This window comes from Gossypium hirsutum, chromosome A10 (genome assembly GCF_007990345.1).
Source record: "Gossypium hirsutum isolate 1008001.06 chromosome A10, Gossypium_hirsutum_v2.1, whole genome shotgun sequence".
In the NCBI taxonomy this organism is placed as follows: domain Eukaryota; kingdom Viridiplantae; phylum Streptophyta; class Magnoliopsida; order Malvales; family Malvaceae; genus Gossypium; species Gossypium hirsutum.
In genome coordinates this window covers 83583282-83589510 of record NC_053433.1, presented here as the reverse complement: position 1 = coordinate 83589510, position 6229 = coordinate 83583282, and the positions used below count along the sequence as shown (strand labels likewise).

The 6229-nt window shown below is 37.3% G+C and overlaps 1 non-coding gene across 1 annotated transcript; it reads right to left on the bottom strand.

Moving 5' to 3' along the window:
* Window positions 1-5650: 5650 nt before the first annotated feature.
* On the bottom strand, window positions 5651-5757 carry LOC121208782 (small nucleolar RNA R71). The gene has a single exon (XR_005903906.1). It is a non-coding gene; the product is annotated as a small nucleolar RNA R71 (small nucleolar RNA).
* Between the last annotated feature and the right edge of the window lie 472 nt (window positions 5758-6229).

Here is a 6229-nt window from a genome sequence, read left to right as displayed (position 1 = left end):
CCCAAGGAAAAAATTTCGGAGGCCGATTGAGGTAAATGCAAGGTTTTGGAATAACCAAACCACAACTCCGAAAAGAATACCAGGTAAGTTCGGATAACTTAAAGTAAACCCCTAATATGCATAATTGAATGATTTATGAATGCATGATGATTGCGTTTATTATTAGCATGAAATATTATAGAAATGCATATTTGATGGTAACATGTGAAAAATGTCTCGGATGAGGTTGACAAAGGGAATTCGATGGGTAATCCCTTATTGATATATGTAAAGAGATCTTGCATGTGTTGCAGTAAGGATTTAGCCTGGACGGGTGATCTCAAGTATAAAAAGGATCTAACCCAGACGGGTGTTCCTTGAATGATCAAGCCTCCCGAAGAATATGTGTGCATTATGGTTTTAGCCTAGACGGGTAATCCGATTAGGGTCTGAATTTAGCCTGGACTAGTAATTCAGATCTGAGCTCATTAAGGGTGCTTTTCGTTATAAGGGATTCAATCTGGACTGGTAATCCCGACATCACTTATGAGTTCATGATATGGGGATTTAGCCTGGACTGGTAATCCTGCAATGAGATGTGAGGTTCACGGGAGTGCCAATATGTGAAAGGATCATTCGTAAGAATTGACGGATAATGGGTATTCCATCGAGATTTCCTAGAAACTGAACTAGATTAATATGATGTATGTCAATAAGATGATGAATGATGAGCTCATCTACATAAACTACATGATGCTTTGTTATGTAACTAACTCATTGATTGAGTCCATGTAATAGGGAATCGTTTCATAATTGATGATTTCATGATTTATATATGGATGTATGCTAATTACTCGATAAGTTTACTTTCCAGTTATTCGAGCTTACTAAGCATGTAAATGCTTACCCCTCTCTTTTTCCCTATCTCACAGAGTTCGAGGATTCGAAAGGATTGGAAGACGATTGGAGAGTCAACACACTATCAACTATACAAGCTTTTGTATAAAGACTTTGTTTGTTTTGTTCAATGGCATGCATAGTATTTTTTAGTATTTTGTTATATGTGTTATTTGATTTTCCAAATGAAGGCATGTAAGAATATGTTTATCTCTTTGTATATGGCCACGAAAATTGGCGTAATTGAAGTAGGCTATGACCTACGAATTTATGCATGGTTTTATTTACAAGTGATGGGTCGTTACCAATTGCCAATGAGTCACATGAACGAGCCAATTTCGGATGAATTAAAGTGACATAGGAACCCATAAACACTAAGTGGGAAATAACCTATCATGTATGAAACCAATGATATGAGGTTTCCATACATCTAGTTTATTCAAGAATTTTTTTTACAAGTGTATAATTGTGTTTTACTTTGAATTTGGTAACCACTAAGCACAAGTAGTAGAAAGGGGTGACTAAAGGCTTGGAAAATAGCCTTTAGTCCACATGGTTAGACACGCGGGCGTGTGTCTAGGCTGTGTGGGACACACGATTCCCTCCCATGGGCGTGTGCTATGGCTGTGTGTCCCCTGCACTTAAAATTTTAGCTCAAAGTTGTACACGGGTAGGCCACAGGGGCGTGCACTATGGCCGTGTAAAAAGATAGTGTCATCCACAGGCAGGCAGGACGGGTGTGTGTCGTGGCTGTGTTGATAAGTCAGTGTTGCCCACGACTGAAGGGCATGGGTGTGCCCCAAGTCACACGGGCGTGTGACACTTTATGATAAGAAAAAACTTCCTAAGGAGCTCAAGGTTTTTTGAACGTACCCGAATTTGTCCCGCAGTGCCTCTAGGTATGTTATAGGCCTCGAAGGCCTATATAAGGGACGAGTTGTTCATGGATGAAAAGCTTAAAATTTGAGTAAACTTGGTGACTCAATTTGGTACGTTTCAAAATGTAAAGTCCTGGTAATGCCTCGAACCCTATCCCAGCGTCGTGTACGGGTGAGAGGTGTTACATTTGATCCTTTTCATACATGAGATCACGGATTACCCGTCCGGGCTAAATCCTTACTGCAACACATGCAGGATCTCTTTACACATATCAATGAGGGTTTTTCCATCGAATTTTTTTTGTCAACCTCATCCGAGACATTTTTCACATGTTACCATCAAATATGCATTTCTATGATATTTCATGCTAATAATAAATGCAATCATAATGCATTCATAAATCATTCAATTATGCATATTAAGGGTTTACTTAAAGTTATCCGAACTTACCTGGTATTCTTTTTGGAGTTGTGTTTCGGTTATTTCGAAACCTTGCGTTTACCTCGATCGACCTCCAGAATTTGATCCTGGGGGTTTATAACAACAAAAATTAACTCATTAATACACTACATTATACATTTCAAGTTTAATATCTAACCCGGTCCAAATGACCGTTTAGCCTCTGACCTTTCACATTTTTACGGTTTAGTCCCTAGGCTCGTATAATGAAACACATGCACTTTCTAACTTACCCAAGCCTAGCCGAACACTTTTCCTTCTTATGGTAGCCCACATTTTCCATTATTTTCTCATTTCTACCACACATTTACATCTTTTGCAAAATAGTCCTTATAAAGGTTTTTCATGAAAATCAACTAGGAAAAGATGTTTAATACACATTCATCTTTCATATTCCTCCATAATCCATCAATATACAAGAAAATCATGCATGAGTAAATTTTTAAACATGAACCCTAGCATGAAATATGGGTAGAAATGGAGAGAGCAAGCTACCGGAATTTCAAAAATACAAAGAGCGTGAAAAACGGGGCTTGGGAGCACTTACTATTGAGCTTGGAAAGCTTGAAAACCCAAGCTATGGAAACCCTTGAAGTTTTGGCTGGACAAGGAAGAGAATGGACTGATTTTGGTTCATTTTTCCCATTTTATTTCATTAAAATACCAAATGACCAAAATGCCCTTAAGCCCTTTCCTTAAAATTCCATCCATGCAAGCCTATTTTTGTTCAAAAACTTAGAATTTGGGAAATTTTCTCTCCAAGACCTTATAATTCATAACCCAAAGCAATTTCATACAAATTGCTTCTAGAATTCAAGTTTTACAATTTATTCAATTTAGTCCCTAATTTCTAGTTGAACACCTTAATCAAAGAATTTCTTCATGAAACTTTAACACATGCATATACTCATATTCTAGGCCTCATAATAATCATAAAGTAAATATTTTGATGTCAGATTTGTGGTCCCGAAACCACCATTCCGACTAGGCCCTATTTTAAGATGTTATAGTCTGCCTCTCGCAACAGGATTACTAGGCTTTGGAGTTGGTTCTATTTCTTTTTCAACTCCTTCAGGATAATCCCTGAGAAAATGGCAAAGTGAAACACATCCGAAACACGCTCCACTTTTATACTGACATTCCCCATGATGAAATTTGTTACAATGTTTACAATTCAGTTTGGGATTACTGACACTACCTACACTGGTCACATACGAAGATGAAGACCTGGAGTTAGAATGCTGAGAGTCCCGCTTTCTTCCAGAATATCCCGTAGAGGTGGTAACGTGATCATAATACTTCTTTAATTTCTTAGAAGCAAATGATTGTGACTTACTCATAGTTGTTTTTCTAGAAACCCGAGCCTCTCTTTCAACTTGTCTCTTTTCATTACTCAAGTCCTCAGCTTTGTGTGCTTGATAAACCCTATACATATTTTTACCCCATGCTTAACACATTTTATGGATGATTTTTCCTTAGAATTGGTGAATTAGATGCTCCTAATGCCTTAATTTCATATTTTATACTTAGGTGAGCATAGTAGAGCGAAAGGAACGAGAAACGAGCCAAAAACTGAGAAAATGGGCCAAAGTACGAAATCAACAGGGCCTGGACTTCCTCACACGGGCATACCACACGGTCGTGTCAATTTGGCAGAATTGAAGCACGACTCACACGGGCGTGTCCCTGTCGAGCCTAAGTTTAGTCCAATTCGGAAAAGGCAAATTTTGAGGGTTTTTAGGCATTCTAAAGCCTATAAATACACCCTAGAGGAGGAAGAAAAGGGACACAGAGAGAAGGAGGCAGGGAACTGCTCAAGGGAGGCCGATTGATCCATTTCAAAAGCCGGAGTCACTATCAAGACTGAAGATCTCCCCTCAATTTCCCTTCAGGAGTTTTTGCGTTTTCTTTATGTTTTGTATTCATTATTCTTCTAAGATGTCTTCCTTTTTAGTTATGAACTAAATCCCCTAAATACCTAAGGGGAATGAAACCTAAGACGAATCTTGTTATTATTTTCTGAATTGTATGATAAATATTTAACTTGTTCTTAATTATGTGTTCTTAATTCTTGTTTTGATATCCCAGGATACTGATTCAAGATAAGCTCTTATTCAGAGGAGGAATAGACTACATTTGTCATAATTAAGTGGAGTTGTTTGCGCGCCTAGACATAGGGTGACAAGATTTTGTCGGATTCGGGTGAAACATAATAAGGGGATCCATAGATCGAGTTAATGCAACCTTAGGGTGTTAATTAGAGAAAAGTCTCAATTATTCAATCTAGGGTTTAGACGTTATTAGTCCTGAATAGGGATAATAATATAACTTAGGGATCTCTATGAAACAAGTTAAATGAATAAATCGTCCGATTCGGAGCCAGAATAACAAGCAAAGTCTAGGTGGATTTTTCCTTAGGTATTGTCTTAGTTCAATCATTTTCCAAAAGTAATCCTGTAATTCTACTTTCTACGAATTCTTAGTTTAGATAATTAGTTAGTTAAAATAAAACCCCTCTATTTTTAGGCTAGATAATAAAAAGACAGTCATTACTAGTACTTTTAGTTCCTTTGGGTTCGACAATCCCATCATGTTAAAACTATACTACTGTTCGATAGGTACACTTTCCTACATCGTGATAATAGTTAGTTTCAAGAACGATTTATTATAAATATTTAAAACTTACCTGTCACGAAAATTGCGATCAAGTTTTTGGCGCCGTTGCCGGGGAACTAAGATATTAGGAACGCTCAATTTTCATTACTTTAGACATTTATTTTCCTTACAATTTAATTTAATTTAATTTAATTTTTTATTATTTATTAATTTACATTTTCTTTCTCTTAGCAGGTTTTTATAGTTTATGACTAGAAGAAACCTGTTAGGACCACTAATTTTTGACGAAGAAATCGATCACACAGTTCGTAAAAACCAATGAGAAATAAGGCAAAGCTTAAGATACATAGAGAATGACCAAGAGGACGATACTCAACCTCCAACCGAAGAGATGGCTGAAAACCAAGACAATCAACTACCTCCTGTAATTGCGGTTAATCAAAATCCTGCTCCACGCACTATGTATGATTATGCTAAACCTTCTTTAATAGGAACTAAATCGAGCATAGTTAGACCTGCTGTAGCTGCAAATACTTTTGAACTAAAACCTAACACTATTCAAATGATACAGTAATTTGTTCAGTTTGATGGTTTGTAGGATGAGGATCCCAACGCTCACTTAGCAAACTTTTTGGAACTATGCGATACATTTAAAATTAATGGTGTTTCTGATGATGCCATTCATCTTCGGTTATTCCCTTTTTCATTGAGGAACAAAACTAAACAGTGGTTGAACTCGTTACCACGAGGGTCAATTACTACTTGGGAACAAATGACCGAAAAATTTTTACTAAAATATTTTTCGCCGGCTAAAATGGCTAAATTATGTAATGATATCTCTCCGTTTGTGCAGATGGACTTAGAAACTCTTTACGATGCATAGGAGAGATACAAGGACTTACAAAGAAGTTGCTCTCACCATGGGTTACCACTTTGGCTTCAGGTTCAAACATTCCATAATGGCCTGAATCCTTCGACTCGACAAATGGTTGACGCAGCTGCTGGTGGAACCATCAATAATAAAACACCTGAAGATGCTTATGAGTTTATAGCGAGATGTCACTGAATAACTATCAGTGGTAAGTCATGAGGACAAAGGCAACAAAAACAACAGCCGTTTATAACGTCGATTCGGTTACTATGCTATCTGTAACACCCCGTACCCGAGACCGTTGCTGGAGTCGGACACGAGGGGTTCACAGACTAAGTTCGCTTACTATTGCAGTCCATTTTAAAATTTTTCCAGGCAGTCGGCTAACTGCGTCACTGTCACCTTAAAAATCATATCTTGAGTTTCACAACTCGAAAATCAGTTTCATGATTTTTCCCTGAAACTAGACTCATATGACCATCTACATATTTGTTTCTAGAATTTTTGGTTGGGCCAATTAATACAGTT